Below are 21,454 nucleotides of genomic sequence, written 5' to 3'. Positions count from 1 at the left end.
TATATAGCTTCCATAAACTCTGAGCTGAAGCAACCAGTACGATTGGTGGGACCGAGTGGCTGCAAAGATAAAACCTTTTCACCTCTGAGATACAAAAGTGACTGCAACTCATGATAAAATTAAATACATTTCATGGTTGCACCTTATTCCCTGCAGGGAGCTAATCTGCCTCGCAAAAACCATGAACCATAGTTTATCACAGCCTGCAGCTTCTACTTAGGAGAGACCCATGCCCAGGATCTAAATCCCCTCACATCCTACCCAAAGAGTGTGGTCCTACCAGGTCAGAATAGCGCATAGTTGCTTTTGGCCTGCTGTAAAGCTTCTGTTCTCTGTACTTTCACAAAATAGTTTTGTACAAGAAATGGAGGAAATATAGCATGCACCTAATTCGCATGGGTGTTATAAAGTATAATTACTATATTGTTTGTAAAACTCTTTGAGAACCTCAGATGAAAAGCTCTATAGAAGATTAAAGTATTATGATTATTATTATTTATTTTCCTCTCAAAAAGTGTCAATGGCATATCAGTATAAATTGCTTGCAGGCATTTGTATGGTTACAATGGTGACCTAATACTCCTCTTACACCTGTGCATCTCAGGAGTAACCTCATTAAAGTGAACGGAGTTACATTATTGTAAAATGAGTGTGAGAAGAGAATTAATCCTAATTAGTTCAGGTAACTCCCTCCAAAATTGCTGATGGGATAGGAAACAAAAAGAGATCCTAAAGAAAATAACAATGTGGTTTTTGAGACTTCTGATTTCAAGGTTATGATTATTTAACCCCTTGGCATGCTGGGAGTTGAGATTTCAGAACATGAGATATATTTGGAGGGTGACCATGCCACACTGGCATTCTCCAGGGTGAAGATCATTTCATTCACAGTTTCACCTCCAGACCAATGGGAAAATATTCAGGACTTAAAGGATATGTCTATACTGCAATTAGACACCCACAGCTGGCCCATGCTAGCTAATTCAGGCTCGCAGGGTTCAGGCTACAGGGCTGTTTAAGTGCAGTCTAGACCTCCTAGCTCATATGGAGCCTGGGCGCTCGGACCCTGAGAGGTGGGAGGGTCTCAGAGCTCAGGCTGCTGCGCGAGCCAGAATGTCGACACTGTAATTAAACATTCTTTAAGACATCTAGTCTCCATATCACCATTTACATTTGCCTCAAACTTTCCAGGAAAATTCAACCATCAAATAAGACTGTTTCCAGCACCTCTGAAAATCGGGCCTGGGTGTCTCAAACTGGGCTCCCCAAGTGAGTGGATACTTTCAAAAATATGGTCCTGAATCTCTCTGTGTCTCAGGTCTCCATCTGAAAAATGAGCATGATATCACTTCCCTACCTCACAGAAGTATCATGATGATGAAATTGTTAATGCTTGTATCTATAAATAAATAAAATAAAATACACCACCATTATGTATGTCATTTTAATAAGCATTCAGTGAAGCATTGAATATGATCAGGTCCCGAGTTAACCTCAATTAATTATTTTGTCAAAATTATATTTTGCAATTTTTTTTTCAGTTTAGGCTTGTTACGTCTGACTATCTCAGACTATATGCTGCTAAATTCAACTTTAAAATTCAGGGTCATTTTGCTTCCATATGAAATTCAGATCTTCCATAGCCTAATTTTTTTTTTTTTTAATAAAGGTAGCTAAAACTGCAGAAAGCTTAGCTACAGAAACTCCCCCTTGCAGCTACTGAACAGGACACGTCAGTGTTTCTCCAGTCTTATATCCACATGAATTACATTTCATCATGTAAATATGATTGGCAAGTTCCTCTCTGGTACCTTGTGTCAATGTGAAATTAATTCCATATTACGAGACTCTGGGATCATGTCAATGGATGTCCACAGTTGTGATTCTTTTATGAAATTTGCCCTGCTAAAATGGAACCTGCTTACTGGTCACTTAAAAGCCTTTGACACTTGCAAAGATCCTATGCATCCAAAAATTAAATACTGCCTGATTAAGGGTCTGATCTGAGAAAATTAAATCCTGCTTTCAATTATTGAAATGGCTTGTGGCTACTGCTTGATTCTTTATACCTATAAAAAGGGCCCAATTTATGCTGCCAAAAGTCTCCCTTTACGTTTGGAACATTTTAGAATTAAAGGAAACTGATCTAAATCTACTTCTTCCTTTTAAATTAATGAATATACCCTTGCCTCCAATACTTTATACCTCAAAACACGGAGTGAGTACTTTTTAAAAAATTATTCACACTAAGTTCTTTTCTTGCAGTTGACGTGGTCAGTTTGTTTCATGTATGGTAATAATTGCTCTCATTGAATTGCTCTTACCTGTCTGTAGGGGTGATTCTAGAGAGGAGGACATCATTAAAGTTGATGGGCCAATATTGGAGAAAAAAGAAGTCCCGTTCATCATGAAGAAATCTCTCAGTTGCAACATGACTCTGATGAGCAGAATGAACCCCACGTCACCCCAAAAAGGGTTAAAATGAGCCTGAAACTTCTATTGACCTTACCTGTTACACCTGGGAAAGGCATGGTTAAGTTGAAGGAGAACTTAAAAGTAAGAGTTCAGCGCAGTCAGTGAGAGAGGAAGTGTTCTCCTGGGAGGACAGACTGGATGCGGACCTGATCAATGGGGAAAGAAAAGGGGAATGGCTACAGAACGAGGACTAGCTCCTGTAGTGAGCCCTGCAAAAGTGCAGGACTCAAGGGAAGCATCCCTGTGAGTCAGTGTTCTGAGAAAAGGATGGAGTATCAGTGTGAAGTGAAGGAAAGGCTGAAACCTCAAACTCAGTAGCGGGGAGAGAGGCCCAGCAGTTGAGACTCTCAATTTTGCTGGAGAGCCTGGGACTGAAGAAAAATCCCAGAAGCGCTGAGAACTTTTTGGGGTTTCCTCCTCCTCATCATCATCATCACTCCCATAACTGCATTGGTCGTTGGGGCACCATCACTGATGAGCAATCAACCAATTTTTTCCACCCCTGACGATTGTGCGTCAGTGCTTGAGTTTCTGCGAAGTCCATTCCTGTCCACTCTTTTATGTTGTCAATCCATCTCTTCTGTCTACCTCTTCTTCTCTTCCCCTGTTCTGTTCCTGGGACGATGATCTTGGGTAGGCCAGATGATCTTGTTACATGGCCGTACCACTTCAGATTGCACTTCTTCACAGTCATCAGGAGATCTTCAGATGACCCAGCGCGTTGGGTGGTGATGTTACAGACCTCTTCATTAGTAATGTGGTCGAAGTAGGAGATGCCCAGGATTTTACAGAAGTATCTCATCTCTACTACCTGTATTTTCCATTCAAGTTCTGCCGTAAGGGTCCATGTCGCACATGCATACACAAAAATGGAGATGACCAGTGCCTGCAGCAGTTTCAGTTTGGATTCCAGGGAGATGTGCTTGTTCCTCCAAACTGGCTTTAGCTTTGCCACTGTTGCTGTTGTTTATGCAATTCTTGCCAGAATTTCTGCCTTTGATCCTTCATCAGTGATGATTGCCCCCAAATACTTGAACTGTTTCACTGTCTCCAGCTCTTGTCCACTGATCAGCTCACAGTTATGTGAGCTGATCCTGTCACATTTCTTTGTCATCAGCTTGGTTTTCTCTGAACTGATTTCCATGCCGTATTGTGCGGAGGTTTCATCCAATCATTTCCCAAGGTTGGTATGTTCATCTTCGCTACCTGCCAGGCCATCAATGTCATCAGCAAACCAAAGATTTGAGATTGTGCACTCCCCAGTGCTGACTGTGAATATGTGATCTTCTAAGGCATCAGTCATTATGCGCTTCAAGTAAATGTTGAACAGTTGAAAGAAAGCAGCCTTGCTGGACTCCAACAGTGGTGTGAAACCACTCTCCTATTGTTCCATTGAACGAGAATTGCACTGCTGGCCTTGGCATACAGTTGTTTAATGGTAAGAATTAGGTTATGACCAACATTGTACTTCTTCATGGTTGCCCAGAGAGCTTCATGCTATACTCAGTCAAACGCCTTCTTGAAGTCAACAAAGACATGGTAGATGTCCTGCTGGTGTTGTAAGTACTTCTCAAACAGAACACGAAGATTGAAAATCTGTTCTGTGGTACTTCTTCCAGCATGAAAGCCAGCCTGTTCTTCAGTGATGGTATTCTCCACTTGTAGCTTCAATCTGTTCAATATGACTTTCAACATCACTTTGCTGGGATGGCTAATTAAGCTTATGATCCAGTAATTCTGACACAATTACAGGTTGCCTTTCTTTGGCAGAGTGATGATTAATGACTGTGTCCACATGTTAACCGGTCTGCCAGATCATATTGCAGATCTTGGTGAGTACATCTATTACTATTTCTCCTCCGAATTTCATCATTTCGGCTGGGATATTGTCAATATCTGTAGCATTTCCATTCTTGAGTGATTTCACAGCTGTCTCCACTTCTTCACACAGTATTGAAAAGTCATCCTGACTCTGTTGAATCTGGGCTGTCTAGGACACTAGGATCTCCATTTGTCCGGTGGTTGTATAGATCAGAGCAGTAATTTGTCTACCTATTGATGATGTCCTTTTCTTCTGTAAGACTGTTCCCTTCTTTGTCTTGAATTGCATTAGCTTTAGTATATCTTTTCTTCTTCAGATCTTTTATAATCCGGAAGGCTCATTTGCTATTTTTATTATTGATACACTCTTCAATTTTGAAGCATTGTTTTTCAATCCATATCTCCTTGGCCACTTTCATTTCTTTCTTGATCTTTCTACCAATAGCTCTGTATTTATCAGCTCCCTCAGTGCTGTTCTTGTCTCTCTTGAGTTCTCTTCTAATGTCACACATTTGTAGTATTTCATTTGTGACCCAAGGTTTTGTCTTCTTATGGTGTTTCCCAAGAATTCCATTGCTGCCTCATTCATTACAGTGTTACGTCTTCCTCTAGAGCAAGCAGTGGAGCAAATTTTCCGCCGATCATTGCTTGGAATGACTCTGCAATGCTTCAGTCTCTAAGTCTTTCTAACTCAAACTTGATCCCACTCAACTTTGGCCTGATGATTTTCCTTAGCCACAACCAAAAGTTTAGCATCACAAGGTCTGATCACTTCCAGTATCACCGGGGAAGCTCCTTGTTTTAGCTCTGCTGATCCCAGAACAAAATCGGTTTTGCACCATGATGTGTTTTCTACATTTGCTTTAATGCTGCTGGAGGATATGATTTGGAATTTGATGGACATTTATTGCCCCAGGAGCTGTGGGATTTTAGAAGAATCTGGCTGGAGGGCTAGATCCCAAGTGCAGGAGGCTGTTGGAAAAAGCCACAAGGGCAGTAAGGTTGCTACAGAGACAAACATCTCAGCTTTTCAGTTGACTTGGTCTACCAGCATCATAAAGTGACTCATGCAAGTTTTGCCATTCTTTCGCTGCCATCTTCATCCTTCTGAGTAGGCAATGTATTAAAATGTACAAGCCCCCTCTCTGAGAGCACATGCACACATCCTGGAGCTCACAGGTTTCATGACAAACTCAGATTTCACCCCAGGTTTCTCAAAAAATGATAGGTGCTTTCAAGCAAACCAGGAGTTAGTTTATGGTTTCATCACAAAAGCCAATGGTGGGTTCCCCTGATTTGTGTTGCTGTGAGCTTTTGGGCTTAATTGAACCTCAAACTCAAGAGCTACAACCAGTTCAAATTAAAACCAGAAAGGAAGTTCACACTAGTTCTGTAAACTGACACCAGTGAGCGTACCACCTCACCATTTTATACAGGTGTCGTAAACCTAAGCAAAGCTGCAAGGTGTGATGATCTGACTGCCAGCTAGGATACAGGATCTTCTGGATTACATAGATGGATGTTCAGATGTTATCATTAGCATGAGTTATAATATGATTTCCATTGTTTCCAATGGAGCTCTTGTGCAGTTACCATATACTTACCTGCCATTAGCATTCATTATTTCATGCTAACTATATAATGATTTCACACCACTCATACTCTCCATACTTTCTCTTAGCTAAAGTTTCTTCTCCTTGTTTCCCTGTCCAGTACTCTTCCGAAGAGCCAAATGTTACCTACTGGTATCAACTTTTTCCCTTTTGGAACGTTGTACTCAAGCAAAGTGAGCTCCCATTTTAAGATCCCTTTTCCAAAGTGTACTGAGCACATCAGCAAATTCCTTTTGAGTCTCTAGGACATTCATACTGCCCTCTGCAGAAATGTTTTCATTTTGGTAACCTCCTTTTAATAAGAGTATGAGTAATATTCCACATGTGACCCCACACAATTCCCTTAATGCAATACTTACCAAAAAATATCATCTCATTTATATCCAGTACATCTATTTATAAACCTTAGGCGCTTCGTTAGCTTCTAGAAAACTCCTGAGAAACCTTGTACCAAAAATTGCAGAATTGTATTGTCCATTCGTTGTAGAACATGTTCCTGCTGAGAGAGTGATCTGTAGCATTTGTCCCTCACTTTGTTACCTTACTTTTCCCTGCCCAGAAATGAATGCTCTGCGCCCATACTCCTAGTCTATCAAAGTCATTCAGAATTATATTGCTTCCTTCTTTTATGTGTTTACTCCCCACCAAGTTTTGTATCATCAGCATTTTTCTCAGTGTCCTGCATGTTACTTCTTTCAGGTTATTTATACATATAGTGAACATACGTTCCCGCCTCAGACTGATCTTTGCTGCATGTCACTAGTCACCTCCATCCCTCTGAAAGTGGTTCTACTCACAATAAATTTATCCTTATTTTCAGAAACGTTTTGAGGGTGTGGCAGAATGGATGGCATAAATGGTTAAATGTATGGTAGTTTCCTGTAGGTTTCCCTTTGCGCTCATTTTCACATAGAAATCTACTCTTTCAGAATAGCATGGACTTGCAGGCCAGCTCAAATATCATCCAGGTAACATCTAGTCCAAGGGCCATGTTTCTGACATCCTTATGCTCTCTCATGTTGTTAGTGTAGTGCAAGTTATATCCATCACAGTCATCAAATAAACCCAGGAAATGAGATACAGTGATGGGGAAGAAACGCATGAAAAGCAGCAGCTGTAACTCAGAAAGCAGATCACAAGAGAATTACTTACCATTTAGATAAACAAATACACTTTCTGGAACATCCCTAACCCTTTAATTAACAGAAACACAGTTCTCTTCAGGGCCTCTGTGCAGGGTATTTTTTGTTCATTTAAAGAATTCTTACATTTTTGTATGTCACCGTGGCTCAGGTCCCAAGTGGAATAGCTTCACTGGAGACATGTGCCGTAAGTGTGGAGGTATCATTTCCCAGACCATGGAGTTGCTCTATGGCCACTACTTCAGCCTAATGGAGTGGAGTGTATTCCACTGGCTTGGTGTCCCCACTCCATAGGGGAAGAGGACCAGAGGAGGCACACGGAGGAGGATGCTCCTGCATAACCAGACACAGAGATCCCCTTTGGAGCTGTACTCTACACAACACAGGTGGTGCACACAGCTTCCCAGAGTCTCCCCCACCCTGTAAAACAAAGCTGCAGTGAGCTGGGGTCAGGATTTGTCCCTGAATGGCTCACTCAGTCCATGGCACCAATCCAGTCAGGGCCAACAGGTTCCACTAACCACACTGGACCAAATTTGTCACTGGTGTAATTCCGATGCTCTCAGGGGGGTGCTGACACACCCACCACCGCCGCCCCTTTTCAATGGAAGCCTTTCCACTAAATCAAATTGGATCTGGACCTTACTCCGGTGACTCCCTACTGACGTCAATGGTGTTTCCCTAGAAGAATTTGGAAGAGAATTTGGCTCATGAAGGCTACGCTCCCCTCAACGGGCAGAGAAATGGTCACTTGTCTTCAGAGCTCTCCTTTCACAGAAGCTCCTCTTAGTCCTTTCTGACTTTTAGTCTCTTTTCCAATAATAACGTCAATCACAGTCTCTCTCAGCAAATCGACCCAGGGAGCCAACGTGGGCCTGCCAATACTGTATAAAACAAATCATAGGGGAAATAGAGTAGGGAGAACCTCACATTAAGGTCTGTTCAGTTATTTTACTACTTCCCACTAACATTTCGTTTTGCTGAATTGAATTCAGTCAGTTGCTTTCTCCAATGTAATTTGTTCCTTCTTTCTTTGGATGCCCCCCTGCATTCGTTAAAAGGTATAAGCAAATGTGATATGCCATTAGCAAGAAGCAAGCAAAGCTATTTAATCAAAGTGAAGTAATTTATTAAATATTGGATGACATCAGATTTGCAGCAGAATAGTTTGTTCATTCCATACAGAGTCGATGCTCCTTAGCTTCCCAAGGCTTGTGGTTCGCTCCAAAGTGCCATAATCTTTCGGATCCAAAATCCTAGACCCTTCCGGTGCTTTGTTAGGAACAAGATAGATAGACTATCTATATATAAACATATAGCAAATACCTTTAATGAAATGGATTGGAAATATTTTAGTGTGTTTTTTTAGGATGGGTGCATTAACGCGAGACTGTACGGATTTAAAACTTATGATTCTGCTGCATTTTTTCAGCTACCCATGAAAAGTGGCACCTTGATCATGGCAGCTCTGGTCTCCCTACAAAAATGAGGGGGACAATATTATCAACATGCATGGACCTAGATTTATCTTATTCTTCTTGACTATCTTTTTCAAGCAGCCCTGTCAACACCGTTGGAGAAAGGAGGCAATTTTCCCAAAAACTGAACCGTGTGGGGTTTTGTTTTGTTTTTCTCCTTTTTAATCAAACCAGATACACCCGAAAACAAATCAGGCTGATAAAAACAGAAGTCAGATTTGCAAAGAAAACAGCTGTAGCAGCTAAATGGCTTAAAGCAGAGAAAATAGGGAAACAGCATGTGGGACTAATGATGGGTGGTTTTCAGGTTTCAGAATCCATTAAGGCATTCTCCCTGTTTATTAAATTGCTCTGGCAGCATTTGACAGCAAAGGTTTTGCAGATTATGAAAGTGCAAGGGACATAACTAGGATTTTTTAAAATTAAAGCATGGCCTTCGGGTAATCACCAAGAAGTTACATACTGCAGAGAAGGATTTGTTTTCCAGAACTCCAGAGTAGGGCTTTTTTTTTTTTAATATCGTCATTCACTTTACCTTCTTCATGGCACCTGATTAGGTTTTCTCTAACACTCACTGCCATTGTCATAACAAGGCAAACGCAAACTATCGACAGCATGAATGCAACTCTGACATATTTACTGAAGGGCATCTGCTGACAATGACAGTTACTGGGTGGCCACCTAGATATTAAACTTTTGTTGAGTATTTTTCTGCCCTGGAAAAGCTGGAAATAATACAGTAATTTCACAAAAATTGCCACAGCCAGAATCTTGTTCCTCAGTCCTATTTTCAAGTGATTTCTAAAATGAAAATGGAATCTTCTGAGCATAAAGCGTACAAAATATTGACATCAGTCGAAAGTGGCATCTCTTAGATTTAAGTTGCTCTTCGCTTTCTGCTGAGGTAAGAAGGTCACAAAATATAGTTGACCATCATTTAAGCCTCTTGCACTATTACTTTTCATGTCCCTTATTTTGAGTCTCCGGCCCATTTGTAGACCACAGCAGGTTGGGATGCACAGTGCACTTTTCTAAAGCACAATATTTTCTAATACGCTAATTTGGGAATTTTGGAAAGTCGTGAACCAGATGGCTGGGCTCTCCGGTCGGAAACAGTTCCAGGGAAGAAATTCCAGCACTTGCAAAGTCTGACAACTTTGACATTTTCTAAACTAGTCGGGTGCCTGGACTAGTTTAGGTCCAGATCTTGCAATCTATTGTGCCTGGACAAATTGATTTGACTGTACAGAGACTCCGATTGACTTCGAGAGGGCTCTGTGCAGGTGTGGCGAACCATCTTTAGGGTTGGGGCCTTAATTTTTAAAAGGATACAAAAAAGCACCTGAAAACACTGGTTTCTTCTCTCTCTGTCCCGCCTCTCCTCCCCGAACACACACACAGACACACACAGACACACACCTGATCATTTGAAAACAGCACAACCTTTTATTTTCCGTTTGCTCCATACTTGCTGTGCCTTTTGCCAAGGTTTAGTCAATGAACAAAGTGTATGGCCTTGTTATAAAACCCCTGAAAATAGAAAACGCTGACACAAACTTGACTATAGAGGCACAGTTTAGAAAATAGGTGCTTGTGTCAACTTTGAAGAATGAGGTGAATTTAAAGGTGCTATTTAGCGATGAAAAAATTCTTTGGGTTTACCAGCTTCTGTTTTTCAACACAGTCTACTGTTTTGCAGGCAGCCATGTGCAAGTAATGGTATTCTCCTAAACCAAACAAATAGAATAAAAAATGATGTGGCCTCTAACCTCACCCATTGCAACTCATAATCTAGAGCTAGTATCAGGTAAAAACAGAACATGCTTCGCTATTAACCTTAGATACAGAGCATTTTTGAAACATGTTTTCACCATCTATGGTTCCTGCCCAAGGTCAGAGCGTGATAGATATCTTGGAGGGTGTGTGGGAACTGACTGATTACTCTGACTGTGGTATTTTTCAACAGGCCCCTTTCCTCGCACAGAAGTGCCTTTTTTATATATATTACTTGCATGTTCCACAGGAACAGGATGTGTCTGCTGACTTTGGGGTTTGCTTTCCAAAACCTTGATCACACTAGTCTATTGTCTGGTATCCCAGGGGAAAAATTCAACCCACTTGTAAGAAGCATACCGATTGGGAATATTGGGAATAGGGAATGGACCCTCAGGATTGTCAACCCCAAGAGTAGAAATCATGAGCCAGGCCCCCCCGCAAAATCATGTGATGGGGTTAAAAACCGTGCCATTTTACAATAAATAAATACATAAATACATGAAATAAATGTGGGATTCTTTTTATTTGCCTTCTTGTTTTCCAGCCTTTAGTGAGCATGTTTCTGAGCTTTCTCCACACCCACAGGGGCTAGAAACTTACTTTTTTGAGGTGAGATTTTTCACATGCTCACATGATTCCCGGAACCAGGTCTTCAAGAAAAATACCAAATCCAATAAATCTCCTGATAAAATGATGAGATTTGGCAACGTTGTGCCTCTGATCTGCCAGGTGTACTAGGGACTTCAGGAGGGGAGGCATAGCAGCCCTCAAAGCTGTCTCCAAGCCTGCCCGGGACTCTCCTCTACCAGCTGGGGACTAAAAAGAGGTTGCCATTCCCACACCAGCTGAGCAGCACAAAGGGAACAAACAGGGGCAGAGAATCTGCGCCATTGTGTCCAAACCTGCTCAGAAGCCAGAGAACAGAACCCAATGAGGGTTTTGCTCTGTTATTAACTTTAAGATCTCTGTAGTGAAAAAGATTAATATTATTTCCACTTTCCTTCAGATAACTCTTAAAACACTTCCTCATGCAAAAGCACTGGAGTTAACATAACATTATAGAGATGATATAAACTCCAGCAGAATGAAGAACTGTGCTTTCAGGAGTAACCACACAAGAAATCCTTAAAGTTAAATCACATGGATTAAGCTGGATTCACATTTATATTTAAGCTTTTGACACCTATTCCCGGAAAAGCTGAAGCAGGAAAGAAATGATCAAGTATTTGTCAATTTAGAAGGTGTTTTCTAAAACAAGAAAATATTTGCATATCACAGCATTTTAAAAGACAAAGGGTAATAGCTTAGGAAACAAACAGAGATGTAAAATATAAGATGTGAGAGTGTTTTACATGTTTAAAGCACTGAGGGAGAGTGAGTTGTCTTTTTAAAAAAGCAGAATTTGTGATTATTAGTCACACTGATAGATTAAACCTATTTACTGAAGATCAGCTCTCAAAAACTTTGCAGTGTTAAAATGAAAATTCTGGACTAGGTTGTGACCTCTGGAATTCTACCTGCTTCAAAAAACCCTGACATACAATGTTTTCAATGGTTTCAGAGTAGCAGCCATGTTAGTCTGTATTCGCAAAAAGAAAAGGAGTACTTGTGGCACCTTAGACTAACAAATTTATTTGAGCATAAGCTTTCGTGAGCTACAGCTCACTTCCCAAGATTTATGGAGCATTTTTTCTGACTGACATGATTTTGTGGGCAAAACCCTCCTGTGCTTTGGCCCGTGAATCACAGTGAACATTAGGATTGCTCATGTGAATTATTTCTCAGTAAATATTTTGTGTTTCTAATCTCTTTTGAGTCACAGTAAAAATCAGCACTTAAATTTGGAAATTCACCACTGTGCAGAGGGCTAGCACAGGGAGGCATTTGCCCCCCTAAGTCCCATTTACATCCTCAAAGAAAAGTTTAGGTGGGCGTTCAGTGGCGATTAGGCTCTGGGCTGGTCCTGTGAGCAGGAGTGAATTTAGCCTGTGCATGAATAGCAGAGAAAGTTTCCCATTTAAAGCTAATCTGTTTATGCCAGCTTTTCGCATGTACTTCCTGTAAGTGAAACATTACCTGTTTGAACAACACTGTAATTGAATTGAATTGAGTAACAAAGCAAAGTAAATCAGCCTGATTTGGTTTTCACTTACAAAAGTGGCGCATGGGAGGCAAGAGAATACGTGGCAGTGTATGTGGAAATTGGATTTAGGCAGTCCATAGGTATTATACTGGCCCCTTTCATAGGGGTGAATTTTATCCTGTGGGAGTAGAAATTTTAGGGAATAAAAAATAACATTATTACCGTAAGTCACTGATACCTAGTGTGACACTCTGTAGCCCTCTTGTAGTGTGGAACTTGAAGGGAGGAGCACAGGTTGCAGGAGGGAAGAGTTTGAAGGGGGCACCAGGAAGTCAGTCTGTTTGCACATGGCTTTAAGGGTAGCTGCAGTGGCAGCATCTCTGTATATAGTTTCCTTAATAAAGACCCAATTTAGTTTTAGAAACATGGAGTCTCTCATGTTATTACCCTGCACATGGTAAATGAAACACACCTCTAGAGGGGCTGGGCCACATAGAGAGGCTGATGAGCCTGCTCGTGACTTGGCGAACCTGGCTGTATCTTTTAGCTCAGGCACTAAAGACTCGTGCTTTAAGAGCAAGTAGTCCCAGGTTTGATCCCCACTGCCAACAACCCACCCAAAGACACAACCTGTCACTGTAGTGAAAAAGAAAAAGGCCAGATTTTCAAAAGGGCTCAGCACCCACAACCAGGGGCAGATTTCAAAAAGAACTAACTTCCCATTTAGGCACCTAAACGAAGGGATCAGCGTTTGAAACACACAACACCTACCCATTCATTGACAGAACAGTGAGAGCTGCTGGATGCTGTGAGCATTTTTGGAAATCTGCCTGCTTCCTTTAGCTTAATGGGAGTTAAGCAATTTGGAAATCTGGCCATATATTGAGGTGTATCTAAGTGGGAGCTGTTGTGTGCTAAACTCTTTTAATCTGTCCTCCTGAGCTTTATTTAAGTGATTGATAATTAGCTCTCTCTGCAAAAACTATTTTCTGTACAGACAGACAATTTTTTAAAAAATCTGACTTTCCTGATTAGGTACAATATTTATTACTTTACAAGGCCATTGGATAACATGAGAGATCTTATACCTTAAAAGCAAATACCAAGTTATTATTGGCCCAAAAATAAATTAGCCAAGGAGGATTACACTAGGTTTACTTTCATTGGCATTCAGCATTACTACAGTAGCATGAAGCAGATGAAAAAACACATAAATATCAGAAGGGAAGATGTAAGGGTAGATGTGAGAAGAAATAGGACATTGCAACACCTATAGATTTTCTCAAAAAGAAAAGAAGGACTTGTGACAACTTAGAGACTAACAAATTTATTTGAGCATAAGCTTTCGTGAGCTACAGCTCACTTCATCGGATGCATAGATTTTCTCTTTCTCTCTCCAATAATTCTCCACTCAGAAGCAACATCCCTGAAACCTTATATTGCTTTAACAAACAAGATGGTAAATTTAACCAGACACCCACTCCTAGGAAAATGGTAATTAATTGGAAAATATTTGAACTGTGCTTTGAAAATGTAGATCTGAATTTTGCAAACTCTGTGTCCACTAATGTGGATTAATTTAATCACATAATTACTGTATTTCTGGACTTTGACATACAGTTGCCAATTTGCACGCATTACAGGTGTATATTGGGAACACACTTGTGTGCAAAAAAAACCCAACTGTGCATGCACTTTTGAAAATTTGGACCACAAATCACAGATAGGTTTTATTTATTGTTGCTATTTGCCTCAAAAATACCCAGTTCCTTCAGATCCTCTTTGTAAATATATTCTACTCTTGTTTATAAACTCTCACAACAATAACTTGTGCTGCCAGGTTCTTGGAAAAGGTATCTGTCATGCCAGTCTGGGTCTTGATGGAGATAGCCACATGTAATAACTGTAATTTTGTTCAGGTCATAGATTCCTTTGTTTTTGGCCAAGTAACTTGCCAGCTCAGTGATATTGATTTGTGTTAAGAAAAGGGGTCATAAAATAGAAAACCTCTCTACTTAAATCCTTGTTGCAAAAACATGTAGTGATTTTTGGACAGAAAATTGTTTTGGTTTTTTTTCAGAATTGTTTGTACATAGAGCATGCCAGGAGATCTGATTTCTGCTATCCCCTTACTTTACAAGTAACTTCTATATGATCCAAAAAGACTCTGTTTTTTTATATTTGTAATCTTTTTCATCATTTATAAAAATAATACATAAGATCTGTGATATTTTTCTCGGGATGGAAATATAAAGTTTGCTTGCAGTTTGTTGTAGCCATATTGGTCCCAAGTTATGAGAGAGACACAGTAGATGAAGTAATATCTTTTACTGGACCAACTTCTTTTGGCGGAAGGTACATGCTTTTGAGCTCCACGGGGCCCTTCTTCACTTCTGCAGAAGGTAACCAGAGTGTCTGAGGTAAACACAAGTTGGGACAGATTGTTAAGTTTAAGGAGTAATGCAGATTGTAGGTGGCCACTTGAAGTGAAGTGGGAAATTGAGGGTTAGATTGTTATTGAGGGTTTGAAGTAGGCAATTAAAAGTACCAGGCAGTGTGTTGTGTTACAAATTATTGTAATGATCCATAAAGCCATGTCCCTGTTGTGTCACTGAAACCCCTATGGGGTATCATCAAACAGATCCCATATTTGATGGGGGCCACATACTGAAAGAAATCTTTTCCATACCCCCTATTCTAGCCTTCACACAACACCTCAGTCTTGCCAAGCTCATCATCAGAAGCCAGCTCCCCATAGACCAGGACACACCAACTCAAAGTTGTACCAGACCCTGCCAGAACATCAGATGCAAAACCTACAGACATATCTCCACTGCTACGATGATCAATATCCCCCACAAGATACCTTTCAAGGTTCATGGGTCCTACACATGCCTATCACAACATGTGGAGTATGTTATCCCATGCACCAAATGCCCCATAACAACTGTGTGGATTAAACCAGGCAATCAATACTCTTTCAAATGAGCTCGCACAGAAAAATGATAATCAACAAAAACACTCTGTCACCCATGGATGAAAGCTTTTCACAAAGTGATCACTCCATATCTGATCTTTCAATACTCATGCTTAGAGGAAATCTGCTCAACACCTCAAAAGGTGAGCCTGTGAATTTAAATTCATAACTCTGCTAGACACCAAAACCCTGAACCATAGATTTCCTTCCCCAGACCTGAAGAAGAGCTCTGTGTAGCTTGAAAGCTTGTACCTTTCACCAACAGAATATAAAGTGAGTCATATTAAACCTAAGAAAGCATCCAGAATCAGTATAATAAGCAGTATGAAACATTTCACATTTTCAGAATGAAGCTGATGGGTAGTAATAGTTTATCCTATTACTGATGCAAATGGTCTCAGACGACCAAGCTATGCACCACCTAAATCCTACCCAAACCCTCAAAATAGGGTTTACAATGGGAATTCAATGATATAATAGGCCTTGCGCTGGCCCTCTGCACACCAGAGAAATTCAGATATAGCCAAATCACTTAGGCGTGTGCTTAACTTTAAGCATGTTAGTAGTCCCATTGAAGCCAGTGGAAATGGATCCAAACCTAATGCCTCAGGTTTTACAAACCACAGACTCCTGTATTTTGTCTGTCTGTAGATTTAATACAACTCAAAGTCCAACCATAGTGCTGGAGCATTTTTCATTTGTCAGAAACTTTCTTTTGTAGTTCAGACAAACGTGTTTCCTTATCAACTCTAGACCCAGTGGGCTAGATCCTCAGCTGGTGGAAATCAGTGTCTCCCGATTGTTTTTCAGCAGAGCTTTATACCAGCAGTTTGCTTCTCACCCTGCGTCCCTGACTGACAGCTACATCCAAGACAGGCCTTTTTTAATTCCCTAGGTCCCTCACTATCTGCCATTAGGACATGCTTCAAACATCATTTACTTTAGCTGCTGTATTGTGTTTTTGTATCCCCTTATTTTTGTATCCATTGCACTTTTGTTTTCTCTATTTGCTTTCCTAGCTTGAGAATAATCTCTCCGTGGGCAGGGTCGTCTGACTGCGCACTGTTGAGTTTGTTTTGCTTGTGCTACGGTTTTTTCATAGTCCAGCTTTGTATTGTATTTCATTGGCTTGTTCCCTGTTTTTATTTTTCCTTCCTTTAATATTCTGTGTTTGGGCTTTGTTTGTGTGTTTGTTTTATACTATGGGAAGATGTTTCACAAGAGGCACCTTATTAAATAAATAAACTGTCCTATCAGTCCGGTGTTATCAAGAGAGGGTCTTTTGGTATCTCAAATGAATGGCAGGTTCTGAGATCTATATTACAAAAAGAAAAGCAAGATAATGAAGTAACAACATTTTTGAAAATGAGACTTTCTGGTCCCTTATCTAGTATTCTCTCAGATGGTTTTTCTCAAGAAATGTTCTTCAAAGCAACTTTTGCTTTAATAAATAAATAAGCAAACCAAGAATTAAAGGTAATGGGAGTTTTTCAGGTTTAGGCCCAATGTGAATTACTACCATCTAGATTTTCAGCCTAGCATGGAGCCTAGTGTGACCTTATCCAAGGTCTGCAGTTCATTCTTGGAGTTCAGAGTAAAGTTTGTATTAACAGTGTCATGAGTTTCTGAATTGCTTTTGACACAGAAACCAAACTGCCTTTGTAGTGCCCTAGCTGGAGGCAAGACAGAAAGACAAGAGCAGTGAGCGGCTCTGACAGTCCCAGGTTGTTCCAATGGATAAACCTGTAAGTGGTAGCCTCTAAGCCCAACAGCTATTGAAAGGGTCAGGTTGCAAACAAGGTAAAATAGAAAACTGCAACTTAAAAAAAGAAAGAGACAGAGAACCCACGGATGAGGAATGTTTTATCGCCCTGTTCTTTCATGGAAAGTAAGGAACATTTTTCTTCTGCTATGTTACGGAGGCACTGAAGCCTTTATAATAATGTGCAACAGCTATGCCATCAAATAAAAAATGCTTTAAATTGCTTGCTTCACATCTCGCTGCAGTGATGAACATTGGAAGGGGTGTCACCATTTTATATGCAGACATTGTTGAACTGTTGTCTTTAATATAGACTGATTTTTCTAAGTTTTGTGAAATCTGATGATTTTTAAATCTCCCTCCCCCAAATCCTCCTCCTCTCCCCACTCCCTCCATTGCTTAAACCTCGTTAAAAAGATAATTCAGCACAGGGGCATAGCCACGGGTGAGTCTGGGTGGGCTGCGGCCCACTCACTTAGCATCCAGGCCCACCCAAATCTGAGAGGGGTGTCGTGCTGCCCCAGCAGCCTGGAGTATCACTCGGGCACCTGAAATCCAGGATGGAGCTCTGCACTCGCCCTTCAGAAAGCTACGCTCTGGCAGCTTTCCCCCGCCATTTTCTCAGCCGCCCCATGCCTGTGCCCAGCTCGGCAGGTGAAGCCCTGTGTCTGGAGGCACCAGGGCTAGGAAGAGAGCATGGCGTTAGGGGAGAAGGTGAACTAACACAGTCTGTCATTGCCCATCCACCCGAAAGTCGGGGCCCACCCAAATTTCCACTCCGAGCTATGCCACTGAGTCAGCACATGAGCACTGGGTTGTATATAAACACTAATATCGGTCATGTAAATTCTCTCTCTTGAGAGAGAGAGAGAGAGCACATTCATTAATAATGACACTGTGCTTCTATTCTACAGCACCTGAGGATCTCAAAGCGTTTTACAAACATTAATGGACTACGCCTGGGAGGACGGCACTATTATCCCTTAGAGACTAACCAATTTATTTGAGCATGAGCTTTCGTGAGCTACAGCTCACTTCATCAGATGTAGCTCACGAAAGCTCATGCTCAAATAAATTGGTTAGTCTCTAAGGTGCCACAAGTACTCCTTTTCTTTTTGCGAATACAGACTAACACGGCTGTTCCTCTGAAAACTATTATCCCTGTAGATGGGAAACCTTAGGGTTAACCACAGTTTCCTGGCACACAGTCCTGTGCCTTGACCAATTCCTCCCCGGTATTTTATTATACAAAAACAGGAGGCCTCATCCCAGGCAGTGTGAATTAACATGGCCCCACTTCTGCCTGCAACATGGGTTTCAACTACAGTGAGCCAGTGAAAGCTGGTATGTGATGTCAGGTGTTGTTACACCAGTCAAAGAGTTAACACCTGTCACTGAAAGCCCACAGAGTGAGGGTAGGGCTGAAATTTGGGCCTCCATTTTACACCAGCAAGGAAGAAACGGACAGGGAAGTTCCATTATTGCAACAATATCTGAACAATGAAAAGGAAACCAAATCGACCAAAACCAAATCCTCACTAGAAACTCTTTCAGTTTTCTTAGGTTGAAATAACTACACAGAACATCAGCGGATGGAAACAAAACAGGGTTTCAGCTCATTTGCACCAGAAAAACATCATACCTACATGCACTTTAACATGCCAGCTGCTCTAGCAATGGCCGTCTCCCCATTCAGTTCTCTTTATTGGCTTCCCTCACCTTCCTTGTCCTGGCCATCTAAGCCTTTGCACATACTAGTTCCTGTGTAACACTCTGCCTCTATCTCCTTTCACTCACCTCAGTCTCCACTTTACTTCCCCCAAGTTACTCAGTTAGTTGCCTTGTGTCTTGGTTTTCTTCCATGTAGCTTCATATGCCTTGAGCCCACTGATTACAGTTCAGCATGCCTCCACCTTTTCCTTCTTGTCATCCCTCCTCAAAAGCACCTTTCCCAAATTACATACAAATTCCAGTATCTTTCCCACCGCAGTACAGACGTGTGAACCAAAGAATGGCAGCGTGACGCGCTTAGCGATTGTGACTTAATGCTTAGCTTCGCCTTTCAGTCACACTAATTTTGATTGGATCACTTCCTCATTTTTTTCACATCATTTAGACTGCCCATGCTTCAGGCCAGGGAACTGGTTTTCATACATATCTCTAGCCTGCTTTGCATACTGTTATTACTGTGTTGATCAATAATAACAGTACATCATGCAGTCCCAAATGGAGAGTTATCACTGGATGCAACTCTAAAGGTTAGGAGTTTTGTCTTGGTTCAACTGAGTATTCAGAAGTGTAGATGATTCCTGTGGCGTTTTGTACACATACAAGGTGAGGGCCAATTTCTGTGCTAGTCAATATAGATTCTTATACCAACCTCATCACCACAGAGTATGCGTGCCTTCCAGTAGTTCGTTAAGCGATTAACATCTGATATGCACAGTTTGTTCTTTAAAGGTGGTTTTTCAAATTAACCAATCTGTTTGGTAAACACCCAAAAAGTTTAGGTTTGGTTTAACTGGAGTTTGCGGCGAACACTGAATTGGTTCTTTTTTATTTATTAATGTTAATTTACTCCTCCCTGATCACCCATGGCTGTTGTGAGTATTAATAAAGGAAACAGATCAGCGCTTGGTGGCAATTCAGTTCTAAATGATTCCCAGTAAGGATGGGACTGAAAGCACATTGCTAATGAAAAATAGCACAGGTAAAACAATAACCAATAAGTGATTTGTTGCATTACACTTTCTGTCCTTGTTAAAAGCCCCCTTACCAGGAATGTTAGCTTTTCTCTAATTGCTTTTTCATATGTAGCATGCTTTTCCCACTGACCTTGCTGAGTTGGCTAAGTACAAATTTGTCATTTGTCTGGCAAAATTTTTGCATCCTATATCTTTTTTTTCCCTAGTGCTTTAATACTGCCCTTCTCTTGATTAAGAAGAAATAGGCATCTTAGGTTGACATTAATTCTACCATCAAAAGGGTAAATAAAAAAGCTCCTTTTTCTAGGCTGCTTTATATAAATGTCACTATACATTTTTAAATACGCTCTGGGTTCCCATGCTCCAGTCTTTTGAAATGAAAACCAAGTCAAACATTCTTATGCTGCAGTTCAATGATAATGGGTCACTTACAGAGACTGAACTGGAGAAAACAGATATACACAGAACAAAAAGAAAAGGAGGACTTGTGGCACCTTAGAGACTAACCAATTTATTTGAGCATGAGCTTTCGTGAGCTACAGCTCACTTCATCGGATGCATACCGTGGAAACTGCAGCAGACTTTACTCAGCAGACTCAGTTTCCACGGTATGCATCCGATGAAGTGAGCTGTAGCTCACGAAAGCTCATGCTCAAATAAATTGGTTAGTCTCTAAGGTGCCACAAGTACTCCTTTTCTTTTTGCGAATACAGACTAACACGGCTGTTACTCTGATACACAGAACAGTTGTGTGTGGAAAACCCTCTGCTACTCACGTAGATTGTGAAATGCTTTTGCTTTATTGTAGGGAAAACGTTGGATTAAGAATAACACATTTTAACTTCTTTCCTCATGTCACTATCAGTTCAGTAGGGGTCCAATTCTGAAATCCTTACTTAGTTTGGCCTGAATAGAGGATAAGTGAGAACTTAGTAAGAATGCCAAGGTTTGACTAGAGGAGGAAAATGATTCACCCATGAGCCACACATAGAGGTGACCCTCTCTGACTGTATCTTCCCCTTTGCATGTGGGTCTGAGGACTGCATATACAGAGCGGGTAGGAAGATGAAGGTCTGGGCCACAGCTGGGGGACATGCATCATCTCTTTTCCAACTGCATGAAGACTGCATTAAAAGTTAATGCAGCCTGCATCTGTACAACTCTTCCCCTCTCCTCCATTTTGTGAAAACCCAATCTAAAGGGGAAGTCCCAGGAGCGGTGACAAGCAGGGAAAGCTGCATTGTCCAGGAACCAAAGGGCCAGCAAAGACACTAGAACTAGCTCAGAAGGGCTCCACTGAATCCCCAAGATCTGTGCAGATTTCATGGGATCTCTAAGGCTGAAATCCTTTGCTGTTTCTACATGGCAAGTCCTATTCTCCAATGGACAATTCCATGAGGGAAAGTCGTCATTTCTCTTTCAGCTTATCCCATGGTTGTCCATGAGAGAGGTCAGTTCCCCCTTCCAGGTTATCAAAACTGAAGTGATTATAAAAATATTATTTACTCTTTCATGTTTATGCTATGTGTTTCCTTTTTATTTTTTATTTTTCATTTGTGTTGGACAATGAAAACAGAGTAGTTGTTTGCAGTTTTATTTATAGTCATTTCATTTTCTGCTTC

General features: G+C 41.0%; 1 protein-coding gene across 4 annotated transcripts in view; it reads left to right on the top strand.

Moving 5' to 3' along the window:
- Nucleotides 1-21,454, top strand: part of CDH4 (cadherin 4) — a 673,109-nt gene that overhangs the window by 576,580 nt on the left and 75,075 nt on the right. The window lies entirely within an intron of this gene.

The sequence above is a fragment of the Lepidochelys kempii genome, chromosome 13 (assembly GCF_965140265.1).
Source record: "Lepidochelys kempii isolate rLepKem1 chromosome 13, rLepKem1.hap2, whole genome shotgun sequence".
In the NCBI taxonomy this organism is placed as follows: Eukaryota; Metazoa; Chordata; order Testudines; family Cheloniidae; genus Lepidochelys; species Lepidochelys kempii.
This window is presented reverse-complemented; position numbering and strand designations above follow the sequence as displayed.